Here is a 27814-nt window from a genome sequence, read left to right as displayed (position 1 = left end):
CAATAGTTTTGGCTTATAGGCAGCACTTTCAGCTCCCTTAATAGGCCAAATTGAAATGTAAAGACTTACACGTTAAACTAGCTAAACTAGCCCCGTATGTAATAAAACGGTCTTAAAGCAGTGTGCCTACAGGAACATGATTTATAAGCAGGTGGCGTTTCCTTGCATCAGTTCCTTACGTTGAATTCCTGTTGGGAACAAGCATTGGCAAAAAACAACAGTTTGGGCTTTTGTGGGGGCATGGCATAGACAGTTACCATGCATCAGAAAGTCTTTGGATGTTTAAATGAAAGAACCTATAAACCTGCAACCCAATGTTTTTCATTTTATTGACTTCAGAAAGGTTGAGGGCTGTTCATTCATTTACATGTGTGTGCATGAATATATGCATACATTTTGAAGATGTGTACTCATTTGTATATGATAAGTTAAATCAATCTACTCACACATGTTTGAAGAGCTCTTACCTGTGTGATTGTATTACTTTTTTGCCTAGGAGAATGATTTCTGCCCACAATAATGTGCCGCCTTCACACTCGACACCTGGTCCTCCTGCCACGCCACCAGAAGCTGCAGGCATATTGAGATGTACAATGGGTTTTTACTGAGAAGACAGTTAGGTGCTCAGCTGTGGGTATTTTTGATTAAGCAATAAAATAAATAAAATAAACCTGCAATGCTGGAAGAAAGGATATGGAGGCAAAATCCCAACCAAACTAATAAAGAAAATTGGAAAAGGGCTGATCACTGTTATAGGAAGGGGATTAAGGAGGCAAAAAAAGCTATTACAATAAAGAAATTGAAGCAGCATCCAACACCAATAGTAAAATTTTTGACATACTGAAGGGGATGGAAAAACCCAGGGTGTTAACACCACCACATACACCTAGCAGAGAAGATTGTGATAAGGTGCAAGAAGCTTTCGCTAATAAGATACAAAAGGCTAGAAACAATATTATTACAGCCAGAACCGATTGTGACAGACCTGTCACCCAAGCCGCAGGTACTAATGCGGAAGCAAATGGGAGTTTTAAGTTCCTACCCATATCAGAGGAAGATTTATGTAAGGTCCTAGCCAAGATGAAACCGACATCGTGTGCAGAGAATACTCTGCCTACCAAAATTATTTTGGAGCACAAAGAACTCTTCCTACCGGTTTTAACGAAGATAGTAAATGCATTTCTCAGTGAAGGGGTGGTGCCTAAGGACATCAAGGAGGTAACTATTACCCCACTAGTAAAAAAAAGCAGGATTGGACCCCAAAGCTCCTGGGACCCTACGGCCCATCACTAACTCAAACTTTATTTTGAAGGTGCTAGATAAAGTTGCCACAAACCAGCTGCAAAAACATGTGGAAGACCTGAAGCTGTTGCACAATCAACAATCAGGTTTTAGGGCCGCCCATAGCACTGAATCTGCTATGCTGGACCTCCAGTCGCATATGTTGGGCCTGAGAGATAAAGGCAAAACAGGGGTTCTCATGCTTCTCGATCTAAGCGCGGCCTTTGATTTGGTGGATCACCAGCTCCTTCAGGAGGCACTGGCCAACATTGTTGGTTGTTCCCCTAAGGCTTTGGCTTGGTTATCATCCTTTCTCAAAGATCGGAGTGCTAGAATACATTGGGGTGATAATTTCTCCAAGGCCGCTCCCATCCATTACGGAGTCCCGCAGGGAGCTAGCCTGTCACCTCTCTTGTTTAATCTATATATGAGAAGCCTCTGCGAACTCCTGGAACACATCGGCGTTTACTAATTACGCTGATGATACGCAGATCATCTTTGAACTCACTGGTGATTACACCACTGACAGTGCTAAAATCTCAGAGGTTTATAACATCATAGACCACTGGATGCAACATCATTGGATGTGTTTAAATAATACCAAAACAGAGCTGCTGATTTTCGGCACGCGACAGGCCAGATGCAAACTAGGGAATGAATACAAGTCCTTTAGCATCAAGGACGCTAACATCCCGGTGTTGCCACATGTTAAAACTCTTGAGATGATGGTAGAGGCCTCAGTGGGCGCAGAGGTACAGGTAAGATACCTGCAGAAAAACAACACCTACTATCTAAGACTTATGAGAGCAATAAGACCATTCATTAATGAAGTCAACGCTGCGACAATCGCTAAGGCCATCATCCTGTCGTGAATGGACTATGGCAACGCTCTCCTGCTAGGAGCCACGAAAAGGGAGATTCAAAAGTGCCAAGGCATACAAAACGACACAGTTTGCATAGTTAAAAACATAAATAATAGAGAACATGTGTGAACAGGGAGAAGAGCAGTACACTGGCTAAGAGTGGAGGAGAGAGTCAGGTTCAAGGCTATGACTATAATTCACAGATGCCTACATGGAGAGGCCCCTAGCTACTTCAAAAAACATTTCTCTTTCTATGCTCCTGGAAGATGTCTAAGATCAGCCAACAGGGGCACGCTGAACAGACCTGGGGCTAAGTCCGCACTTAGGCAAGGCAAATCTTTCCCGGCGAAAGCAGTAGACCTCTGGAACAAATTGCCGACGGCTTTACGGCTTGAAGCTAACTACCAGAGTTTTAGGAAATCGCTAAAAACCTCATTGTTTCAATGAGCATTAGAGCTTCGTTTCCCTAGGTTTTCTACCTGTCTTAATGAGGTGTTTCGTGTTTTTGATCTTCTTGGTTTCCCGCGCCCTGATGCCTGCGGGCTACCGGCGCGTAATGAGCATGCACATAACATAACAGGTATTTTATGCAGGTTCAATGTTTTATCATTTCTGCTGGTAGGTTTTCTGAAGGAGGGCTGTTAAGGTGTGCCTGGGCTACATCCATCAGGGATCCCCCTGCATGTACCACAGTACAACCTTTGAAGTCCCTGCTATAGGTGCTGCACATGCTGCACAAGAGCCCTGGCCCAGCTCCATGCATTGGCTGGTTAATATGTTAATATGTGTGCTTTTCTAAAAGCAAACTAGGCACAATATAGCATTTCCTGCATGCAGAATGGAAGATCTAATAAACACATCACTTTAGCTGCTCAAAACCACATTCCGCCCCTTATAAGACTAGCCCCCACCTTCAGACTCGACAACAGTCTTTCAGCATTTCTTGGCCAACAGCATGTTATTGCCTACCATCCTGCACTTCCTACCTCTCATCATCCTACTGCCTGCTACTGCAGAGGCGTAGCCAGGATTGCCTAATCTGCAGCCGAGTGGGCATTTACAGATTTTGGGTGGGCCTTGCCTGCTCAGGCCCTACCCTGTCTGGGCCTCTGTGCTACTGGCTACGTTTCCCTCCAGTCCTTAGCTGTGACAACCCAGAACGTTCGTTCCCTTATACACCCCATGTAAATAAGGAAGGCAAGAGACAAAGGTGATGGGATATTTAAAAGCCACAGGTTTTTTTGACTTCAAGTTAGAGTTAGTTTGACGGCGATCCATAAACAATCAGTGTTATTAATTTATATCCAATAATTGCTGATGATTAGCACTGACACTTTATTGTTTACTTCCGTGGTGAAGGGTTCACTTTTGGGAAAGGTTCCGGGGATTACTTCCGGGGCATAGTTATTCTGATGACCTGGTCTGCCCCATTCGTCAGTCAGTGCTTTTGACTGCCCTCTCTTCTAGGAATGGAGTGCAGTCGCATTGTTCCTGAGGCCAGCCGTCATGGCTCGGCTCCAGGGAATGCGAGTGCAGCCCCTCTAGCTTTGTTGCGGTAGCTGCTGCTTTAACTCGGGATCAGCCCTGTAACTCAGCCCATTCCAACCTCCCGCATCTGCGACTTCTGCGGGAAACCAAGCATGTTAGGTAAGCAATATGAAACAATTCCAAAGTTCCTTACTAGTTGGATTGGGTGGGAGGGGAGCTTTGGCCTGCAGAAGACTGAAGAGGCTGAGTGCCGTTGCTCCAGTCCAATATAAAGGGGGGTTCTTTTGGGCCCTCACTCGTCCTGTGACACTGCCGCCCTGTAAGGAAGGGGAGGGGCTTGGGTGGGGCAGTGCAGAAAGAGAGAGAGGGACTGACCTCTGGGGGTCACCACTAAGTTGCCCATCCCCCTACTGTTCGCATTGCCAGCACTCCATTGCTATCCAGTTATGTTTGCATCTATACAGGCATACCTAAATGTGACCAGTAAGTTACACACAGCACTCTGCTACCTGCTTTCTCTCGCTGGCATCTCACTAAAAGGGTGCAAGAAGAGCAAAGAATATATCCACTGCGGCTGAAGTCAGGGCAAAGATAGAATACATGCATTGTAAACTCTCCAGCACCTTCTGTGCTTTATTATTCCCAGCAGCGTGGTATTTTTAACTCGTTATGCTCTGGCTGGGGGCTCAGTAGCGCCTTTATCCATTGGTTGCGCTGAGGTAGTTCAGTGTGTTAATGCACATGTATATGGGCTGTGTGTAACCTAAAGTTCCCAGGAATAGCTTAGCCTGTCGAGGTTGAGAAAACGTGTGCAAATCTGGTGAATACTCAGGGAGGACTGTGATATGAAAGGACACATATTGCATAGTTATTAACTAGTCCCATATCATAAGTAATGCATGTATACAGACCTGGGTTTTAGTGAACAACGCCTTTCATGCAGAATAAACATTTTGAATTGAAGAAATGAAAAAGTCACCTTATCTTTCCTGTCACCTGTGTCCTCTGGCTTCCTAAAGTCACAGATCACCTCTGTGACGCTTTTCAGTTTCAATAGGTTTCATACTCTACGTACTTTCTATTTCTGATATTGTGAATGTATTCATGGGTTGCATTACTCTAATCAATGCACCAGCGTTCTTATAGTGAAAAGCAAGGAAAGGAAATTCCAAGACTCCTTGGCCTTGTATCCGACCAGGCCACCCCTTCCTACATTTAAAAATAAGCAAGCATTAGCAAAGGCAGCCATTTTGGCTTTTGCTAGGCATGGTACAGGCATTTGGCAGGCACTGCCATGATGGTACTACATGGCCATGAAATGGAAACAGCTGGAAAATGGTGTGAGTACCTGGGCATATGATAAGAATGCTTGTAAAATGCATATCTAATACCTTTACACAAGCCAACATTGTGGGCTTGGCCAATGCTGGTTATTATTGTATGTGAATAAATACACGGCTTGAAATCTTTAATTCAATCTCAACATGTGACGTGAACGTACATAATATGGAACTAGTCACGTGCCATTAAAACCTGTCATTCCCAACAGCTGGGCATTGCTGCTGGAAGGTATCTCCTTGCACCTGGGGAGGTCCCGTGCAAAGCTTGTGTTTCCCTTGGAGGCCTTCTGCACACAGCTTTAGTTGCGACGTCAACACAACTCTCGAGAGGCTAGGTGTGGCTTCAGACACACAATACAATTATACTGAATAAATATTCATGCTGGATTACCAAAAAACTGAATACTTTATTTGAATTTAGTTAAATCAAACAAATAGCCTCAGAAGCAGGCAACTAATTTGGGCACATTTTCAAAACTTGCGCATCTCATCACTTGCGTAAAAAAAGGAGCGGCCTCCTCCACAAAGGACATCTCAGTGAGCACCTCTTAGATTTGCATTCCGATGTCCCTTTTCACTGGTTTGTGATCTTTAAAGAAAAACATATGCCCTCAGAGGTAGAAATACATGCATCAGCCTAAAGTGTTAATAAAAAATAACTTCAATAAAAAAATCCTCAAACAAGTGGTATTTATTGAACGTGTCTTTTCCACTGAACCATAAAACCACCTACCTACCTGGGTATACTATTACATTAGTATACCTTCCTAGTTTCCCAGTTCCATGCAGAATGTTTGAGCTAGTCCTGTTTTTTTTTCTGCACTCCATGCTGGGACTTGTAGGCCCACCCTTGCAATGGGGAAAACAAAACTACAAGTTCCAGCATGCAACTGGAAGCAAAAATCATGGCTGGCTTGAGGTGCCACACATCGAACTGGGAAACCTGGCAGGGAATTCTGGCAAAACAAAATGAACACAATTCCAAGGCTGGATAAAAATGACAGTAGCCCTACAATACCCTCACCAAATGTGGAATTCAAGACACTGATCTGAACTGGGTTGCCTCCTACCTCTCCCACTGGTCCACCTCCATTTCATGGAACATGGAGATCCCTTACCTGACTCTCTTCCCTGTTGGTGTCCAAGGGCTCTGTTCTTGGCCCACTACTTTCCACCATGTACACTTCCACCACTGAACAACTGATCTTCTCCTATGGAAGCCTATGGATACCACCTCAAGAAACAAATCTTTTCCTTCCCTAGTTACACCTCTGATCTATATCAACACACATTTCTGACTGCCTCTGTGTAATTCACCCCAGGATGGCATTTGGTTATCTTATGACCAACTTTTACACTGAAGTGATGCACCTTCCTGAATCCAACTCCCCTCCAACTTCCCACCTCTCCTGACCTGGCCCATCTCTTTTTTTCACCGATTTATGCAACCTCAAGGAAGCCTTTTTGCTAGCCTTTTTGTCATTGAACTCAAGCTCATCACTTTATCACTACAAGCTCTATGGCAGCCAGGATTAACCTCATCCAAAACTCTTTTACTAACCCTAGAACTTAGTCACATTGTATAATGTGTAAATCTTCTCATGAGCCTCCCCCTCTACTCATTCTCACACCATTTCCATGCACTATAATGGGGATCTGCAACCTTTGGGGCTCCAGATTTCAGCCTACAACTTTCATCAGCTCTAGTCCGCTCAGTCTGTGGTGAGGAATCATGGGAGTCATATTCCAAAACATCTGGAGAGCCGCAGATTTCAGACCACACCTTTATAATCTCCTGTGGTCCTACCCACCTCCAAAACACAACCTCCAATGTGGGTGGCTTTCCATGAGAAGACATTCCCTCTTCAAATTCCCACTGAGAAACCAGTCCCAAACTCCTACTGCTAGTTTTCAAATCTGTGCATGGCCGGTCTCTCCTCTGCCTACCAGACAAGACCTACTGACACGTTCATCCTTGCACTCTCTGCTCCACTGACCCAATGAATCTGTGCTCACTGTCTGCATTGCTCTTCCTCCTACTGAATTGCCAAATTGAAATTTCTGGTGATGTGACTCTTGCTATTTTTCTAACTTAAATAAACTACCCAACTTCTGTGACTCAATCAAAAGATATGGCCCAACTGCTCCCTTCTCTTCTTCTCGACACACGTGCAGCCCACATGTTGAGGCAGTGTAGCATCAATGACAGGCCTCATTGGTTTTATATCATTCTGAACTTATTTTGATTGAGTCCAGTCTTTTGTCAGAATATTGCTCTGAATGTTGAAGCTTTTGCAATCTTTCATTGTGCTGACCCCCACCAACTAATTATGAAAATGCAGCAGAATCACATACATGCATGCACATGTGGCCTTCATTTCCACAAACGTACTGCAAATACACCAATGGCAGCAAAGAGATACCAATACATCACTGAAAAATGAGAAAAGAAGACATTACCCCCAAAACAAAGATTACAATTTGAGTGATCAATCTGTTCAATAATTTACATTTGCACTGGGGGAAGGGCCATTAGTCAATCAGGTGGTTGGAGAAGCTTGAGAGAATATCCATTCTCCACCTGCTGTGCGAGCCACCCAAGGCCCTTCACTGGGTGACGCCATTTATATTTTTCTTTTAATTTGAGGAGGCAACAGGGAGCCTCTCTGTGTTGCCTCCCCACCTCACCCGACCCCACCCCTAAAGCCAACCAACCCGCTTCCCCATGCCTTCCCCACTCCCAACTTACCTGTGAGACCGGAGGTTTATGCTCTGGACCCCACACTCCTTCCGATCCCGCCTGCCACCATAGACATAGAAAAGGGACTTAGTGCTGTTTCCCTATGGCGACAGCCAGTTTAAAAAAAAAAAACAACAATTGGCTACGCAAGTAGCGCCAATCACCCGAGGGTAAAAAGAAACCATTTGCCCCCGGATAAACTCTGGGGTGTGAATGGCTTTCACACCCCAGTTGGTGGAGGGAGGGCAAACATGGCCGGTAATGGCACACAATCCTCGCTGAGGACCTCACTTAGCTCGGGCCTACCATGGGTCGGGCTGAAGGGCCATTACTGGCTGTGTCCACGCCCCCGCCGGGGCATGAAAGCCATATACGTGCATTCTAAGATTACACTGAAAGCGCTATTGCAAACATTCGTTTACCTACCAAATTTGGCGACGGAGTTCTGGGCATTTTGTATGTTATTCCGGTCACCAGTGATACGCTATTCTGCTTGATGTATTTTAACTTTTTAACCAATTTTGTTCAATAACACAAGCCAACATGCTAACCCATTAAAAATAAATACCTGAACGGTCAATCATATTCTTTTTCTGTAACCACAGTGGGTTAAATAAAAGTTTTTTAAAGAAAAATATCTGAACTCTTTATGAAACAGTTGACACATTGAAGAGAGACACACTGTGCTAATGTAATGGTAATTAGATCGGATACAGTAAGGAGGGAGGAGAGAGAACTGCCTGATGGATTTAAATTGCTGGCTGGAAGGTATGTATTTTCCTGCTCTAATTGCCAAACCTTCTAACATTGTGATGTGAGGATGTTGCACTTCGGTTATGTAAGAAAGGGACGTGAAGCAACATATCATGGTCCGCTAACAAAACTAGAGGGTCGCCATTGCCAATCTCAAGATAATGCTGCATGGCTCTGATAACTCTGAGGGCTTGAGAGAAAGAAGCTAGTGTTCAGCATCGAGATTCTTGCTGGTAAGTTTACTATCACCACTGGAAACCACTGATACATTAATGTATAGTCCAGGGAGATACAACAAACGCAAAACAATTAAACAACAATGAAATGACGCAACAGTTGTAAACGCCTCTCACCACCTTTTTAATGACAACAAATTCTACACAAAGTACTTTCCTACAATAGTTTTATTGTTGATCAGACAGAGCAGTGGGATCCACAATTAAAAGACATGGGCCTCATTACGACCCTGGCGCTAATGGTTTAACGGCGCCCTAAAGAGCGTCGGCGCCGTTAAATCATTAGCGCCTGATTACAAGATCCCTTAGCGGGTTGGAGGCTTTAATGCCTGCTTTTTGCAGGCGTTAAAATCCAACCCGCTAAGGGACCTTGGAGCTAATTACGGCAACCGTAATTTACGGTGCCGTAATTAGCGCCTTGCCCATCCCCATTATGCCCAATGGGGCAAAATGGGAATGGGGAAGGGCAACTGGTGAATGGGGAATTACCGACCCCGCCAACCTTGTGATGGGGGTGGTAATTCCGCCATCCACCATGCCGGAGACCGGCATGGACCATGTTGCTAATAGCACCATGGTCCAGCGCCTGGGTCGTAATGAGGCCCAGTGGTAAAACACATTGGAAACCATGCATCAAAGACCTGTAAACAGGGTGCATTTTAGTGTTACTTCAAGCACTAATTCTGGTTGTGCCTCAGAAGGATCTATATTTTTTCATACATCAGTACTCACCACCACAATAGAGGAATCGCCATGGCAACCAGAAAGATACGGCACTAGTATTGAGAATGATGGGTCTGATTTATCTTCAGCAGCTAGACTAAAAAAAAAAGAAGCAAACAATAGTAAGCTGCATAATTTACTATACAACCAAGGCCATATTATCGATATATATGCTCTTTTTCTGGCTATGTTGCACACAGCTGGTATTTGGAATTCTCATCATGCAGACGTGGCACTGATCATTACTGTATTTTGTGGAACATTTGTATATGCACCTCCTACGCTCCTACAATCACTCTGAGATTCCTTTGCATGCACCCAATCCCATGGTTATATGTTAGCTGGACAGTTAGCCTTACATCCTTCACAAGTCGGTAAATTATCGACTGAGCCAATAATAATTACTGTCCTTAGAAGTTGAAGGAAGTCTGCATGAACCACTACATAAAGTTAAATACCCATCTGGATTAGCTCTACAGGGACAGGTCTTGCTTAGTTTATATTTCAATTACAAATGAAACCCTTTAATTTCTTTTTGTACAATGCGTACACTGGCTGGAGTGTCAGGTTTTGAATAGTAGAATTGTAGTTTTGAAGATTGAAAAATACTGTGAACCCTGCGATTGAGTTTTAATCCCTTCACATCCATGTACTTCTGCAGAGCAATAGTCATTTCGTCACAGCCACACTCCTGGCAATGTTTTTAAGATAGTGTAGACTAGGGACCTCGGGGTGTGGTCCCAAAGGGTAATCCACTCATTTTCAGGCTGTCCACAAACACATTTGAATACAGTGGTTCTAACTTATTTTTTTTTCTTTTTACAGGTGTCATCTTTTTATCCCAAAATCCTGATGATGTCTGTGTTTTTGGACTGGACTTGGAAACTCCTAGTAGGGGAGATGCTGCATTTTTCCCCCTCTATTTGAAATTGATTTGAGATTACAAATTAATTCAATGCAATACAGCAGTGATTTGTAGGACACAACAATTGTAAAAGTAGTATACACGTGAAAATGAGGTCAATTTTGTAGGAAAGATTAAAAGCGTGGTGGCTCAATGTCCAAGAGAATTCTAGGTAGAAAGCACATTTTCCATATATTTCAACATCAAACATGGAATCCAGGAAATCGGTTACCTTGTCCTCCACCCCATATCACCTATGCCTACTTAAATGACAAAGTCACAAGGAATCTCTTCCAACTAAAATGCCCCAGGATGGATTCATGTTAATCTAAAACAAAATATTTCCTCATGGTAAATCAATAATGTACATTAAGAAAGTTATTTACTTTCACAGATTTAATACACGGGGACCATGTTTTATAGTTTTGATGAGATCCATGCCGTTGAATGGCAGAGATTGTATCCATTGCAAGCGCTTCCCTAATCATCAACCACTTTTCACCAATAGAGGTGCAATGGGATTTCCAGTTCTGAGCGAATGTAAAGCTAGCAGCGTTGATGACGCCCTAATATATAGTCTGTGTGTGAATCTGCATCCAAGATTATAACCAGGGCATCATGTTGTATTTCATATGTAGATTTTTGTTTAGTATGAGAAATAAACTCTCTCCATAACGTATTTATCATACACATTTGCCAAGCGTGCCCCTGGGCAGGAAGCATCACAGCCAAAATGGAAATGTAGATGGATAGTTGCTTTTAAGTCGGGTTGCGATATAGGGGAAAGGGTGGGGAGGAGAAAATGTTTTCTGTTTATATCATTTGTAATGTCAATAAAAAAAAATTAAAACACATTTTATACAAGTTCTCTTTAATTATGAACAGAGGAAGTATTTGGCAGCCACAGCCCAGATAGAGTTACAGGATTCGACCTATTTAGTCACAAGGTGTTGTAATCTACATGTCTTTCATCCCACATTTGATTTTGAACCAATCGAGACTGGAACCTCCCAACAGGATCAGACTAATATAATTCATAGGTGTGGCTCTCTAGAATGAAACCAAATTCAGGGTACAGAAGAGACTAGGCCTAAACCCTCATAACTAACTTGACTGGACTCATCAGATTTGCATACTGCTGATTGACAGGATTACACCCTGCAAGTCTTTTCTTTCCCTGCTGGGCTGCAGAATGAAGACTCCATTTGTAGAGATATGGTAAAGGTTATTACTTGAAATGTGGAGGGTCAAGAATCCAAAATAGAAGGTGGAGATAGGCAGGATATTATGAGCCAATACAATGTGTGTCTGCTGCAGGAAACATGGGCAATTAACATTAGCTTCAAGCACGATTATTTAACATAGGTTTTTTTCAGCCACAAAAGGCTTAAAAGGGGGACCCTTTAGAAGTCTGTAAATATGTGAAGTTGTTGACAGGTGTAATAGAACAAACAGGGAATCCATTAAATATCCAATTTCTTACATTGTGGGGTGAATTTGATGATGCATTTGACTGATGTGCATAACAGAGTAGATACATTAACTAAGAAGTCAAAAACAGCCATTTAACTGGGGGTCGGTCCTTTTCGAAAATCAGAACAGTCAAATAACAGCAACCCTTGACCCCCTGGTCCTGGTGGCAGGGGATTTTAAACGTACTCCTTCTAACATTGGCTCGGTAATGGAGGACATTCTATTGGATGAGGTAACCTGGAGACTTAGTGAAACTGCAAGATATTTAGCGAAAAAATGTAACCCCACACTCATCTCAGTTCTTTGTCAATGTTGCTTGCTGACTCAATGTGCTTTACAAATGGTAGGTTAATAAAAGGTTAACCACCAAACCAAAATGCAGAAATGTTTATGCTAAACACTCAACTTAATTATTTTTGATATCTGTGGTGCACTGGTGCCATTTTACAGATTTCGAGGTAATAGCCAAGATCGGAAGTGATTATAATCAAGTAACTTTGGAGATATTTTATTACCAGCAGTCCCTGAAGATTGTACCTCAAATGTTTATTATATATTTGTGGTTGACAGCCAAAGAGCTATTAGATGGAATATTGATAAATCACACTGCTGAAGACCACATCCCTGGATTGCAAGAGAGAGTGCACTCCCACAAATTACATAATTGTGGGATCTGGAAGGTTTTGGCATTATACTAGCTAACCTGTTCCCATACTGTTCTGAAAAGTACAGTGATTGACCTAAAAGAGCAATTGGTGGGATAAGGAATGTAGAAAACTGAAGACAGAGTTAATGTTAATAGTAAGAACTGGGCAGCCTTTAACAAGCATGCCTAGAGAATAAGCAAAAACAATATTGATTGACTCTCAGTCAGAAAAGCTGGATATAGAAGGGTAGAATGCTTTTTTGAAGCATGTTGTGATCTGCTAGAGTTGGGTGCTCCCTGTAGAAATAAAATAGTTGAAATTAGCCCATCAGCTGTTCAATTAAACATGTGTACTCCGGAGACCCTCGGCCGGTCCATAGAGCCGAGGCTTGCTCCGAAAGTACTTTAAGACAAGATAGCTGCACCCTTGAGATGGATGGGGGTGCAGATGTATTACTCCAACACCAATCAATAAGGACAACTCAATGGTTTGGCAAAGGGAGTCCATTTAATGACAAGTACAAAAAACGGGGAGTCATGGAAATAATCGTCCTTCTCGCTTCAACTCCAATGAACTTCAAAAAAATCATAGAATTTATACTAAAAACTCGTCATAATTGACATATTTGTATTTGTATTTGTATTTGTTTATTTATAACGCGCAGACCATCAGGCCCGGGGGCATCAGGGCGCAATTTGTACAAGGTTGCAAGAAAAGAACATACAGGGAAATAAATTACAATAAAAGTATACCAATACAGCATAATACAATCTTAATAATTACAACTATTACACAGGGTACAGTATCCCTAGGCTCCGCAGAGGGAGTATCCCTGAGGTAGTTGGGAGGGTAGCAGACCAGAAATCATGTAAGGGAACAGGCGGGCTAGGTAAGTAGGACAGATGTCTAACACAACTATTGCTGGTCAAAGAGCCAAGATTTGGTTTTATTCTTGAAGGTGTTGAAGGAGTCTTCAGCTCTGATGGCAGCGGGGAGTCAATATGCAATTCTATTGGTCAGGAAAAGGTAACTTTAATATACGTACTATATCTGTATATGGTAACAGAGTGAGGGGATTGGGTAAACACTGTCAGGTGGGCGTCTAAGCCCTTGCTTCAAAAATGACTACTGTAGATGTCACTAAAAGTATGATGTCCCATTGGTTCTACTAACTATAGGACCCTAGATTATTTGGTCCATTGTGATTGGGTTGGCACCAACCGCATGCATAAATGTCCACTTTGCTTAGCCGTATGCAGAATGGTCAGCCAGGTGCAGGGTGCCCCTCCATTACCCGGTCTTTATCCAATTAAGGTTACATTCAATCATCACTTCAACAGCTATGTGTCAATTATTTTACTGTGGTTGGCCTCGAAACTGCATCTTCTGCTAGGGAAAGTTCAGCTATGTCTGCCTGGGCGGATGCCAAACTTAGGTGTGAACTCGTGCTTCTCCTCGCTCGGCTGGTCATGTGATGCAGACACCGTGAATTTGTCTAGTTTCTCTCAATTTGTGCGTTTGATTTTTATTCGGCTTGCCACCTGCCTACGCCTCCTTATCTTGACTTCTCAGAGACAGGATATTCTGTTCTTAAGTTTCAATTACATGTAGCTACTGTTTGTTCCTTCTATTGGTATGACCTTGGCTCTCCTGGCATGAGTTGAATCTGCTGAGTTTCAATTCAGCAGTCTCTTGTCGTTTTGTTAGAATATGAATCTCTGGTTATTCGGCCTTTAGTAACCTGGGTGGATTCTGCTTCGTTTGCAAAGTGGAATTCCGCTTATAATACTGTGCTTCGTTTTGAGGTAGATTATGTATAATGGCGATTGCCGCACTATTCTTCTACTTAGTATTGCAAGCCGCATAGTTTTCGTAGCTTTCTTCCGGTTCCAAGCATATGTACAACTGTTAGCTGGTTGAATATCTTCATCCCGTTTACAGTTTAAGCTTCTTTGTACTTCAAAATCACTCTCCCCTTTTAGGTTCACAATATCCTTATTCATGGCGTTTCGTCTCTGGGTGTCATTCTTGGGTTGTCATTTCTTCTACTTGTACGTCAGTCCGGGTCCTCGTGACGTCACCATTCGTCTTCCATTAAGACCGTTTTGGTTTCTTCTGGGACTGTACTTAGGCAATCTTCATTTTGTCTCATTTGCTGGTAAGGTTTCCTTAATGGATACCTTACTGTCCATGGTTTTCTTGGTATCGGTACTTCAATAGGTGTTACTCTTCTGATAGGTACTGGGCAGAGCCCTACTACAGCTCTCTGCTGATTTATCTGGTCATCATAAGTCACATATTTTGGTGTGAACATTCCTGCTACTTCAAAATGGGCGACTGGAGTGCAGGGTTTATTTTGGACCTCCTCTATACGACCCCCTCTGGGCGATTCATCGACCACTTTCACCTCCATCTTTGGATTCAACTTACTCAATTCTTCTGTTTTTATCTTCACTCCATCGCCTGGGTTCATTCCTTCTTCATCTTCGGGGTCTATACATGATGGTTTGAAGAAGTGTCTCTTTGGAGTCCATATTTTTATTACTCCCTTCAAGCTTCCTGCTGTTCTTACATGTTTGTCTTTATTCCAAGTCATCAATTGACATTGTCCATTTGGGCTGCAATAAACCGATCTTCCCACATACTTTCTGTGCTTTCTGGGATAGAGGAACTTTGTCCCTTCTGGTGCGTGAATGCTGGTCTTCACAAAGTCTCTTATTTCTTCATCAGTCAGGTCCTTGGGCTTCCATCCTGGCTTGACATCAATCATGATCTTCATCCCTATGGCTTTTTTCGCAGTCTTCTGGCATTGCAAGATTATTATTTTGATAACACAAAATCCTAGCAATATCATCACTAGCAGGGCTCCCAGGAACTTGACTGCATCTGCCATCCATTGTGGAACCCATGAAAACAGCTATCCAAACCAGCGGTCATCAACTTCATCAGTTTCATAGATCATCTGGTTCTGCAGGTTTGTCAGCATACCTATGGCCTCTGTTAAGGTTCCATTCTCCTCATCGTGAGATGATATAAATGTGCAACATGATTCTCCGATTTTTGCACAAACTCCTCCATCCAATGCTGTGATCATGTCAAGGACATATCTGTTCTGAAGAGTCATCAGTCGGATGGCTCTTAGCTCTTCCTTGATCGCATTGAATCATTTTATGGTCGGGTTGATCGTCTGAAGTAACTGCCATCTGGTTATCTGCAAACATCTAGTATTTACTCCAACTTGGATTCTTGGCATAAAAATCGTTGTGAACACTGATGAGGAGAGGCTGAACAGCCTGTGTTCATATGGGATTGAATGAAAAGCTTCTTCTGATTTAGCAGAGGAGTAATTCTCTCTCTTCATCCGAGTTATCAGTTCCACAGATTTCTTCTTCCTCAGGTGAGCATCTGCTTTCGGGAAACTGTCAATATTCAGGTCACTTTTCGGGATCACCAGTGCTGGAATATGGACATTCACTATTGTGCATATAGTCCCCAGTCTCTTGGCAGTCTGATGTATGCCTTGGATCCGCATGCCCAATAATGATCCATAATTACTGCAGTTCCATGCACCATTCCTGGAGCATCAAAAACTCATCCACAGTTCTGATTCTCTCCCATCTTTCTTGTACCATTATTCCCGAAGCAGAATTATGGGCTTTCTAGTGGCACTACCTGCAAGGGTCCTCCTCTGCGTTTGACCCATGTCAATAGTTTTGCAAGTTTCGGCCATAATGGCTTGCAGCCATTCTGCACAATGTCAACAGTTTCTTTGTAGAGTCTAGTGATCACCCAGGCTCTGCAAATCACCACTCCTTTTTCCCACCCATCTGTTGAAAGCACAGTTCCCCAAATCTGCATTTGGGCTCTATTCTTCCACTTTCGAGCTTCCTCTGGAGTTTTTCCTTGGACATTTAGTCTCGGGTTCACTTCCCATCTTATTCCTGCTCCTTTAACTCCAGGCTTCTCGTACCTGATCACATGATTACTAGTATGCGCTCTGTTTCTTTCTTAATGTCTTGAACATAATCATCTTTGTCGGGATAGGCTGTTTCAGTTGCCCATTTAATGAGGCATCACTACCCATGACCTGGCCTCTGGTCTTACACATTGGTACGTGTGACAGACAATGTGCTGTCTGGACATTGATTTCTACAGCTACAAAGATCTTGGATTTCCCCATGCTGTATTGTAGGAGTGCACAAACAAAGCAAACCCCTTCTGGACTTTGTCTTCCAACTTCTTTCATGTGCTGGTACCAAATGTTTCCCAAATGTGCTGTGCTGTCCAGGTAGTCGTTTAGTTCATTGTCATCTCCATGCATGCTTCTCTTGATTCTTAGTGTTCTCCTGTAGTTTGCTATAACTACATCCCTAAATGCATCTGTATGGCTCTTTCTTGCTGGAGGATTCTCAGGTATCCTGGTCCATGGTGTAGGCTTCCTCATCTGCACCATTTGAGTGGACAAACGTCTGGCAGCTCTTTCCCTCTCTTCATGCATCCTTCTCCTGCTGGTTACAAATGCCCATTCCAATCATCCTTACACTGGTCTGGTGTATGGTTGTGTTGTAGAACTTGTACTTGTCCCTTGTGTTGGAACATATATGTTTGCTACTACTGTCTCTGGGGTTTTATTCTTCAATTCCTCTAGTCTTTTCCTTTCTCTGGCTAATGACTGCCATACTGTGTCTACTATTAGTTGTGCTTGTGAGATCTTCTTCGAGTTTGTCTTCGTCTCCCTCAGTGTTGTTTCAGGAGTGTTTATCATTATCATTTCTGTTGGTTTCTTTTCTGATTCCTCTTGTCTTTCCACAATGTCTGTTGTGGAGTTTCTTGTGGCAAGCAATCTCGTCTTTTCTACTGTTTCGGCTTGTGGTTCTGCAGTCATTGACACTAGCCCTATTTTGTGTGCATTCAGTGTTTGAATGCGTGTGGTTGTCATTAACCTTTCTTCATTCATTCCTTGCCAACCCTGTCTCCGGCTTTTCTGTTTGTTACCACAAGTGTGTGTGTATCATTGCTAATCACATCCATTTCAAGTTCATTCACTCCACCATCAGATCGTCTAGGGACTGGAATGATTATGTAAGGTCTGGGTGTTTTTGTGGGTTTCATGCGTGCATCATTAGGTGGGTGCACTGGAATTGGAACGTTTTGCGCGCCAATAAAAATGCAGTTCTTATCGTTAATGACAGTAAAACAATGATGAATATGATACACAAATATATTATGCCCCTGTATGTCAGGCGGCAGCATTTACTTCCAGAGAAATGTGGTTGTCTCTCCTCCTGTGGTAGGACCAGATTGCTGCTCTGGACCCCCATCTCGATCATTCATCAAATGTCAATTTTATTGTATTCCCTTAACCAATATCATCTTTCAAGTTCTGTGTTTAAGAGTGTCAGGTGTTCCACAAGTGTCCCCCCTCTTGTGGATGCTGAGTTGTCTCTTATCTCAGGATACAGTTCCTTTGCTAGACTATGGGAAAAATCAAATCAACTAACACCTCAGTAAGTCTTTTACTATGTACGTTCAAAGTAAGTTAGCTCCCAATCCACTCCTCTGATTTGCTTCAGTCATGAGGACATATTGTATGCTGGTCAGTATAAAGAAATAGGGATAAAATAACAACAAATGCAATAAGTGAAGTTCTTGACACTGCTGCCTTGATCTGTCCCTCGGTGGAAGGCTTTTAGAATCTCCTCAGATAGTTCTGTTGATGGTTCGAGGGCTCCATCTGTAAAACGATTCCATGCAAGAGCTTGCCCATCTGTGCAACATTAGCTGGATCTCTGATGAATGTGAGGATGTCAACATCGATCAGTCTCCACTAGCTCTGGAAAGTCAGTGACTAGGCGAAAAAAAGGACATTATGAGCTAGCCTGCTGTCCTTTAGTGACAGGGACATCTGTCCTGTCCTGCTGAGTTTTCCAGGATTGTATGCTTTCTCTTTAATGTAAACAATGTCTTAACTGTCCGGTCGCATGGAGTGCGACTAGGATCACAATTTTATTTAGGAGATGGCTTAGGTGCTCTGTATTTGCTGGATCTCAAAGAAACGCGAGTGTCTGTTGTTCTTCCGACATGAGTTGGACAGTCTTCGATTATACGAAAGAACAATGTGTTGATAAACTCATTTATTTCCGTCTGTGTTTGGGACATTTGGTTCTTTCTCACTGTACTCAGGAAGTAAGAGAAATTGTTCGGCAACAACAGTAAGCAAACTCTTTATTGTCTTTTCGTTTTCAGGATCTTGGAGAAAGTCAGTGACACTGGTGAGCCTTCCCACCAATGACGGTATGATCTTAGAACTGGATCAAAGTAGGTGACCACATCCTTGGTGATGTCACTACTGCGGGACACCATAAGTGATTCCGAATAGGGTCTCGGTGTAGAATGAGTCGGGATACTGTAGTTGCTTCCAATGTAAGTGTCCTCGGTCAAAATTTGGCATATTCTTTTCTCATCAAGGCTTAAGTATGCCTCAGTTCAAAGTTCAAAGTCATCAGACTGTGTTGTGGCTCATGCGTGCAATTTTCTTCTTCACCCTGCAACTAGGATGCACAGAGTGTCCGTTTTTTATGTCCTTATCCCCTTTTTTGCTTAGAAGAGGTGTTCAATTTAAACCACACTTTGCAAACAGTTCTTTGTCTTTGTTTGGCTGGTCATGCTTCCTGCTTCCTAGTCATGGATCTTGTCTGCACGTGCTGTGGTTCTTCCCTGTCGCTCGTCGATTCCTCTTGTTGGGGTGCAGGCAGGGGGCCTTCTCCGACGTAGGGTTTTATATTGCAGAGAAAAGTCCTCCTGCCTTGTAGTTTTACTGCGGATGGAGTGCAGTCCTCCACCATGAAGGGGCCGTTAAACCTTGGCATGTCCCACTTTTTCTTGTATGATTCCTCACAAGGACGGTATCTCCAGGGAAGATGGATGGAACACAAAGTCCTTGAGCTGTGTCTGTAGTAGTATCTCATTCTGTGTTCTGTGCTGCCCTGTACCCTTTTCGTCGTTGCTGCAGCTGGTCTGAAATTACAGTAAGGCAAGATGTCATGCAGTTCAGATAGTTTTGCATTTCAGACCCTAAAATTTCTCCTGTTGACTGGGCATCACACTTAGCTCCATCTCGGGGTGTCAAGGGAGTTCTCATTCTTATTCCTGTGGCTATCTCGTGTGGCGTAAGATGATGGTCAGAACTGGGTTAGTTCCGAAGTACATACAGTGCCAAAGGAAGGCAGTGCAACCATCCCTTTCTTAGAGTCAGCTTCAACTTGGCTATCCTTTCCTTTTCCCATTACGGTGCGGATGATATGCCGATGAGAACTTGTGCTTTATACCAAGCAGTAAGCTAATCTGTTCGAATGTTGCAAAAACAAAGTGAGGGCTATTATCTGATCTCATGACCTCACACACCCTCCACCAGGGGAATACCTCTCTCACAAAAAATTTGGCCACATAGGTAGAGTGTGGGTGTGTACATGGACCTGCCTCAATCCATCAAGAGAATAGACACACCACAACAATTAAGTATCTATACCCGTTAGATACTTGAATCATGTCGACGTAATCGACATGCAAGTGCTGAAAAGGCCCATTTAGCCTTGGAATGACTCCTCATTACTTTTAATGTGTGCCCAGCTGTGAATTGCTGGCAGATTATACAGTTCACTATAAAGAATGCAACGTGCTCAGCTAAATTCTGTATGAACCAGTCTTCAGTGAGCGTTGCTGCTAGATTCTCTTGTCATGTGTGCTGGATAATGTAACTGCTCCAGCGCTATCTTTAATAGGGCTACAGGCATTACTGGTTTACCAGTGCTGTCTTGTCGCCACAAGCTGTCAGAGGGGTTTAAAGGACACCCTTGATGTTTCCAAAGGTTCTTTTCTTCCTGTGGTGCCTGCCCTTGGAGTTCCATTAGCTGTGTTGTCCCCAAATTACTGTAACCTTCAGGTGCAGTTCGTATAATCATCATTTGCTCGTGGGGCATGGAGAACTTCCACTTACATGATCGTTTCACTTGGCTTCCGTGTCTGCTGCTCGATTTCCGCGTGAGATAAAATCTGTCCCATTTGTGTGGGCGGTGCATTTCACGACCACTATGCCCACTGGGAGCTGTAGTGCCTTGATCAGCCTGTGCAATAAGGCTGCGTGCTGCACTGGTGTGCCGTCTGCTCGGAGGTAGCCACTCCTTTTCCAGTGCCCTAAGCATGCTTGCACCGTTGACGTCACATAGGCGGAGTCACTATACACTGTTACTTCCTGTTCTGCTTGATTCTCAATGGTGAGTATCAACGCCAATAATTCTGCAGCCTGTGCTGAATAATGAGATGGTATTTGTGCACTAATAAGTACTCAGAATTCTCCATTTGCTGTGTGCTTCATCACAGCAACGCCAGTATATCTTGTCCGTCACTTTTATCGATCCTCGAAAACCCATCAATGAAGCCGATCTCTCCTTCTGCCAAGGCATTTTTTTTCACCCTTGGGATTTCATCATAGAATTCTTCAGTTTGCACAGTCATGAGTTGGCTCTCCTTCAGTGACTGGCTCGGCTATGAACATAGCTGGGTTCACTATCTTGCATCGAACTATCTTAATCGATGGATTCGATATGATTACTTCATAAGCAGAAGCTCTCTGAGATGTCAATGTGCCCTTTGGTTTCTCTAGAATGGCAAATAGTGAGTGCTTGACGTACAATGTCATTGAGCATCCCATCACAATGGTTGTAGCCTTCGCTACAGGGAACGCTGTGGCAGCTAAACTTTGTTCACAAGGAAAATGACCTCTCATTACCGGGTCCAAATTCCCACTGTAGTATGCCAGGGGCTTGTACCCCAACATAGTTCTCTGTGTGAGTACTGCCGTCATAACGCTGCCATTCATGTGCGAGAACAGGTAAAATTCCTCTGCATAATTGGGGATCCCTAGAACTGGTGCTGTGCAAATGGCTTTTTTGAGTTCAACAAATCCTTTCTCCATGGTCTCAGACCATTTAATCTTTTCTTTCGTCACTTGGGCCTTCTTTAGTGCTTGAAGTAAAGGCTTAGTGTAAGAGCTATAGTCGAAGACCCATGCCCTAACGTAGTTGCATAGGCCTAGAAAGCTCTGCATCTGTTTTATCGTGTGTGTGTGGCTTAGCCATGTTCAGTATGGCTTCAGCCCTTTCTGGGGTTACTCTCTTTCCTTCATGTGAGATCAGTTGGCCTATGTACAGCACTTCTTGTTGACAATATTGTAACTTTTCCTTGTCAACCTTATAACCTTTCTCAGCCAGTATAGTCAAGAGCTGAACAGAATCGTTCCAGCATTGCTCTTCTGTGGTGCTGCAAATTAAGATGTCATCCACGTATTGCAGGACAACACTTTTTAGTGCAATATTGCTCAAGTCCATCTGCAGGACTCTGTTAAAAATAGATGGAGACTCACAATACCCCTGGGGCAGCATCTGTCTGAATGTAAATGACATCCAATCTTGTGAATCGCGGTGCAACGGGATTGAGAAAAATGCATTTTTCAGGTCAATCACGGAGAAATATTTTGCCTCCACAGGTATATTACATAGAATTGTAGCCGGGTTAGGGACTAAAGGCTACTCGGCCTCAACAATAGCATTTATTGGGCATAAATCCCGGATTAGCCTCCAAGACACCCCCCTTTAATGTCTTGATCAGATAAACCGAAGTATTGCATGACGATTCTGACGTCAGTAAGATGCCCTGCTCCATCATAGTCGAAATTGTCTTAAAAATCCCTTCATCTGCCTCTCTGGACATGGGATATTGTCATGCTCTTGGTAGAATTGCTCCTGGTTTCAATTTACTCTCGACTTCTCCAACCCCCTTCAAAAGGCCTACGTCATAGGGGCCTGTGGTCCACACTGAGACAGGCCCTTGGGCCATGTCATCATCAAAGTATTCAGGACGGTTTTGTGCCAACATCATTCTCTGAGGTACTTCTCTTTGGATCATTTTTACCCAAAAGGTGAGACTCACTTCCACCATTGTTTCTCCCATATCTGCTTGTTCTTCAAACAGACTGTCATCGGTGACGTCAGTCAATCGATATCCTTCTTCAATGGCAATTATTGCACACCATTGTCGGCCTTCATTATCATAACGTCAATCAAGGCCACTCTCCCTCGTACTGCAGCTGTGTGTATCATCAAGGGAAATACTTGTCCCTTTTCCTCGTGCATCAGTATTCCTGGCCTGAATGGGAATTTATCAGGGGTTCTCATGATTCTGTCTGCAAGGCCTGGCAATCCTGCCATAAGCACACGCATACCATATGCGAATATTTCTGGTTCTAATGGTATAGCCCTCATGGCTGTGTGTCCTGCGTACGCTGTGATCATTTTGCATACATTTGAATAGTGCATTCCTGGAGTTGAACATATAATGCCCTCCTCCGTGAGCAAGATTGTCATGTTTAACTTTGTCATTAAATCTCAACCCAAAATGTTCACTTGGGTCTGATGTGAATATAGTAAACACACATTCATCTCACGTTCTCCTATGGAGACTGGAAGTGCATTTGTGAAGGGAACACAACTTGTCGCTCCTGTAAAACTCTGAGTATTTATGGCTTCGCCGCACAAGGAAAACTTGCCTTCACGTATGCACGAGCGTGTTGTACCGGTGTCAACTAAGACGGAATATTCTTTATCCCCTATAATGACATCCACCCTAGGCTCGCTGTGAGGGTCTGGTGTCAATGATAGGATTGAACACATCAGGGTTCCCAGTGAGTTGTCCTAGTCCATATACAAATTTTGACCACTGTCTGCCGACAGATTTCCTCCATTCCCATTGTTACTTCCTATTCCTGGGTTCATGGTCTGTGATAGTTGCAGTGGTGCCTGTTGGGATTGTCCTTGTGGAAAATTCCCCATGCATTGCGGTTGCACCCCTTGTTGCGCTCCTGGCGCTTGTTGTTGCACCGTGTGATTCTGTGCACCACCCTGCTGTAAAACTGCAGGTGGATTCACCATGCCTGCTCCTGTTCCTTGGCCGTTCTGCATCATACCTTGCTTTCTGCAAGTGTGGGCTAAGTGCCCTGTCATTCCACACAACCAACATACTGGCGGTGGTCGGATCATTTGACCTTTTGACATATCTTGATTACCGTTTTGCATATTTTGAAAACCTCCTTGATCATTTTGGAAACCTCCCTGATTACTCTGCCATCCTCTTCCCCTAAATCCTCTCTCTCCTCTCTCATTGTTCTTCTGTCTATTGCTGGGGTATATTCCTGCATCGCCGTCTGCCTGGTAGGGACCCAAGTCTGTCCAAGTAGGGTGGTGAAGACATCCCCCTCTGACCGTGAGATACTTCTTCATGTCGGTCAGACTGTGTGGCTGATTCTGAGGCTCTTGGTGTAGACTCACTAGTGTCTGACCATCTTATTCCTTTCTCTCTTGCAGTCAACTTTTGCTCCATCTCTCTTCCTCATTTTACACACGTTCCTCCCTTTCCGAGTCGGACATTGTCTGTCCCCAATTCGTGCAACTTCTTGTATCTTCTTGGTTCCTACTTATTTCTAATCTATCCAGGGATAGTTCCCTATTCCCACTACTTCGGTTAACATCCTCAGTGTCGTAAAGCTGAGTGCTCTCCAGGCGTTCGTCTTCCCCCTCCCCTTGGGGGTGTTTGTTCTAACCCCATTTCATCATATATTCTATCGATCGTTTTTCCGATGCTTCTGGTGTCGAAGTCATCTTCCATAATTTCCCTAGACGTGCCTAGTACTGAACTGTACGCAGGAAATAATTCTTCGACGTCTTCCAAATCTACTGGTTTTTTAACCTCTCTTCCCAGATATTCAAGATCGCATGCTCTCTGTCTTCGCTTACGTTCTACATCATCATCAAATTCTTTGTGTTTCCTCACCTCTTCTCTGACTATCTTCTTCCTTTTTCTTTTCATTTGTACATGCATCTGCCCTTCACATTTCCTCATCTCTTCATCTCTTTATTCTTTTATCACGTATCATTTGCTCTTCCTCTAACCTCTGCTGCTTCTGTCTGTCTTGATCATTGGCTGCTCTTGGGTTGCGATCGAGCGGTCTTTCTTGCTCTTCGCAATATAGCTGTTCTCGTCTTTGTCGGTCTTTCTTATTTTTTCATCTCTTAACTCCTTCCCTTTTCCCTTTCTCTGTACCTCATCTAACCTCTCCTTTCGTTTCGCGTCATCAATGTCCTTGCCATTAAGTTTCAACAAAATTTGTCCTCCCATCCATTCATTTTTTGCGAATGCTCTCTCATCAGTTCTGTCTTCGTTTCCCATCCATCTCTTTCCTTCTCTCTCTTTGTCGAGAGATGCACTTGTCTGTGCCTGATCCCTTCTTTCGTCATCACATCTCCCCTAGTCCCATGGGATTATGGTGGTAATATCCTTATCATTCCCTTGATTTTCGTCACTACTTTGCGTAGGTGACCCGTATGCGGGGTTGCTATACCCCGTGGCTGCTTTGAGCTCTCTCAGCGGGTATAATCCCTCGTCTTTACTTTCTTCACCCTTTGTTTCAGATGGCGCGGTAGGCGTCTCACCCCCCTCTGTGCATACATTAAGTATCCAATCTATTGGTGGCTCTTCTTCCTTTCCCTGTTCATACATTTTCCTAAGTTCTAGAACAGCGAGGCGTTTGTCTAACTTTTTGCCTGTATATGTGGCATGCAAATATGTTATCATGTGTTTTAAAACAGCTTTAGATAAGGACCAACCCTGTGGCCATGGCATAAACATCTTGTGGACGGTTCCTTTAACCCACTATGTACTATATTTCTTCAGTTTGGGTGCGTGTTTCGGTAACTGTTTTCACAAGTGCGTCAATGGAGTTATATCCTCCATGCTCAAATCTGTTCCCTTTCCTCTTATATAACACTTGTCAGCACTTTTACGTGGTTTAAACAGTTCCAACAATATGAGCGAGCACCAAACACCGCAAGCTCCAATCAAAATTTTTCACAAAATGTGATACCTTCTAGTTTACTCGAAAAATATCAATTTATATGCGATACTATCTCAGCTATTCAATCGCGTAAACTTTAAATCAATTTCCTCAAGGAAATTTTTTCGATGTATGACGTCACAACAAAAAACCTGTAAAACAGATGTTTAAAAGACTAGACAAACACCAGCTGGTCACAGATAGCTCTGCCTCTAATCATTACCCCTTCATGGAGCCTAAACATACACCTTTCACAACGTCTTTAACCGTCATGGTAGTCTAATCGTTCCCCCTTTAGCTGGGACTCTGGGTACACATTTCTTCTAACCGCTTGTATTAAACGCGTAGGAATAAGGCGAATCCTCTCACTTCTCGGGTGTCTTCCCCGGTATCCTCTCTCTTCTCGGGTGTCCTCCTCAGTAACCTTTGTTTACTTAATTATTCTCGAATCATTATTCCCATATATATACATTCTTCTCTACTTCTAACTATATTTTGTTTTTTCCTGCCTTCCTCTCTTACCTTTCCCCTTTACTTGTTCTAAGGCATGCACATTTGCCAAAACATTAAATCTTTTTCACTCACCGTTCGCATGGTTCCTTTCTGGACCCTCGGGATCACCGCCTTTCTTCGGCTTTTCACCCGCTCAGCTGCCCGTAGGAATGGGAAGGGATGTGTGGGGAACACGGGTCCCTTCAGGCCCTGGTCTGTAGTTTTTCTTTTTACACTACCACTGTCTACGGGGAGCTTCACGGTCTACTCAGCCAAATTGCAAAGGACTTTTGATGTTGCCGAAGACCTAGAGTTACTTTATGTCGATGGTCAATGGGTGTCTTATTCAAATCAAATAATAGATAACCATCAAATCTCTGCTACCAAGTGTACTCTGGAGACCCCCTGCCGGCACATATTTATTTATTTGCATTTATAAAGCGCACAAAACTGCCCTGGGGCATCGTGGCGCTGTTACAGCAGACTTAGTCTTGAACACAAACATAGGAATATGTTTACAGATGTAAACCGAGTTACAGAGTACGTTTCACATTGGTAATAAACATTGAGCTTAGGGGTTATGCTATGCTGTGGTTACAATGCAAGCATGAATGTGCATGTGGAGGACATTTAGCGGAATAGGAGGGTTTTGAGGTTTTTACGGAAGGTGTGGTATGATTTTTCGTTCCTTAGTGAGGTAGGTAAGGAGTTCCAGTTTTTAGGTGCGAGGTGTTGGAAGCTGGTTCCTCCCGCCCTGGATCTTTGAAACGTGGGGACATCAATCATGTTGGTGCGGTGAGCTCTGGTGGGTCTGATGGAGGCTTTCGGTGTGATTCTTTCTGCGAGATAGGGTGGGGCATCCAGGGAGAGGCATCTATGTGTGATGGTCATGGCTTTGAAAAGTATGCGTTCCTTCACGGGTAGCCAGTGAGCATCTTTCCTTGCTTGCGAGATGTGTTCTCTTTTTGGAATGGACAGCGCTGCCCGGAGCGCGTTGTTTTGCGTGATTTGGAGTTTTTTTAGGTTGTGGGCGGAGGTGCCTAGGAACCGAGCATTTCTCCGAAAGTACTTTATGACGAGATAGCTGCACCCTTGAGATGGATGGGGTGCAGATTTATTACTCCAACAGCAATCAATAAGGACAACTCAATGGTTTGGCAAAGGGACTCTGTTTAATGACAAGTACAAAAAACAGGGAGTCATGGAAATCAGCAGTGATGCGATCGTCCTTCTCGCTTCAACTCTAATGAAATTCATAAAAATCATAGAATTTATACTAAAAACTTGTCATAATTGACATATAACACTCAAAAGTTAATATGCAGTTCTATTGGTTAGGAAAAGGTAACTTTAATATAGGTACTATATCTGTGTATGGTAACGGAGTGAGGGGATTGGGTAAACACTGTCAGGTGGGTGTCTAAGCCCTTCCTTCAAAAGTGACTTCTGTAGACATCACTAAATGTATGACGTCCCATTGGTTCTACTGACTATAGGACCCTAGATTATTTGGTTCATTGTGATTGGGTTGGCACCAACCCCATGCATACATTTCCACTTTGCTTAGCAGCACACAGAATGGTCAGCCAGGTGCAGGGTTCCCTCCATTACCCGGCCTTTCTCCAATTAAGGTCACAATCAATTATCACTTCAACAACTATGTTTCAATTATGTTACTGTGGTTGGCCTCGAAACTGCATCTTCTGTGTGGGAAAGTTCTGCTATCTCTGCCTGGGCGGATGCCAAGCGTAGGTGTGAACTCATGCTTCTCCTCGCTTGGCTGGTCACGTGATGCAGACACCATGAATTTGTCTAGATTCTCTCCATTCGTGCATTTGATTCTTATTCGGTTTGCCACCTGCCTATGCCTCCTTATCTTGACTTCTCAGACACAGGATATTCTGCTCTTAAGTTTCAATTATATGTAGCTA

The 27814-nt window shown here is 43.4% G+C and overlaps 1 protein-coding gene across 2 annotated transcripts in view; it reads right to left on the bottom strand.

Moving 5' to 3' along the window:
* Positions 1-27814, bottom strand: part of RHOBTB1 (Rho related BTB domain containing 1) — a 760683-nt gene that overhangs the window by 417914 nt on the left and 314955 nt on the right. For both annotated transcript variants that reach the window (XM_069611207.1, XM_069611209.1), the window contains one exon: positions 9434-9521. The gene's annotated coding sequence lies outside the window, so the exon portion shown is untranslated. The remainder of the gene's footprint in view (positions 1-9433; positions 9522-27814) is intronic.

This window comes from Ambystoma mexicanum, chromosome 8 (genome assembly GCF_040938575.1).
Source record: "Ambystoma mexicanum isolate Mex_15411 chromosome 8, UKY_AmexF1_1, whole genome shotgun sequence".
NCBI lineage: Eukaryota > Metazoa > Chordata > Amphibia > Caudata > Ambystomatidae > Ambystoma > Ambystoma mexicanum.
Note: the sequence above shows the minus strand (reverse complement) of the source record. Positions and strands in the feature narration are given on the sequence as shown.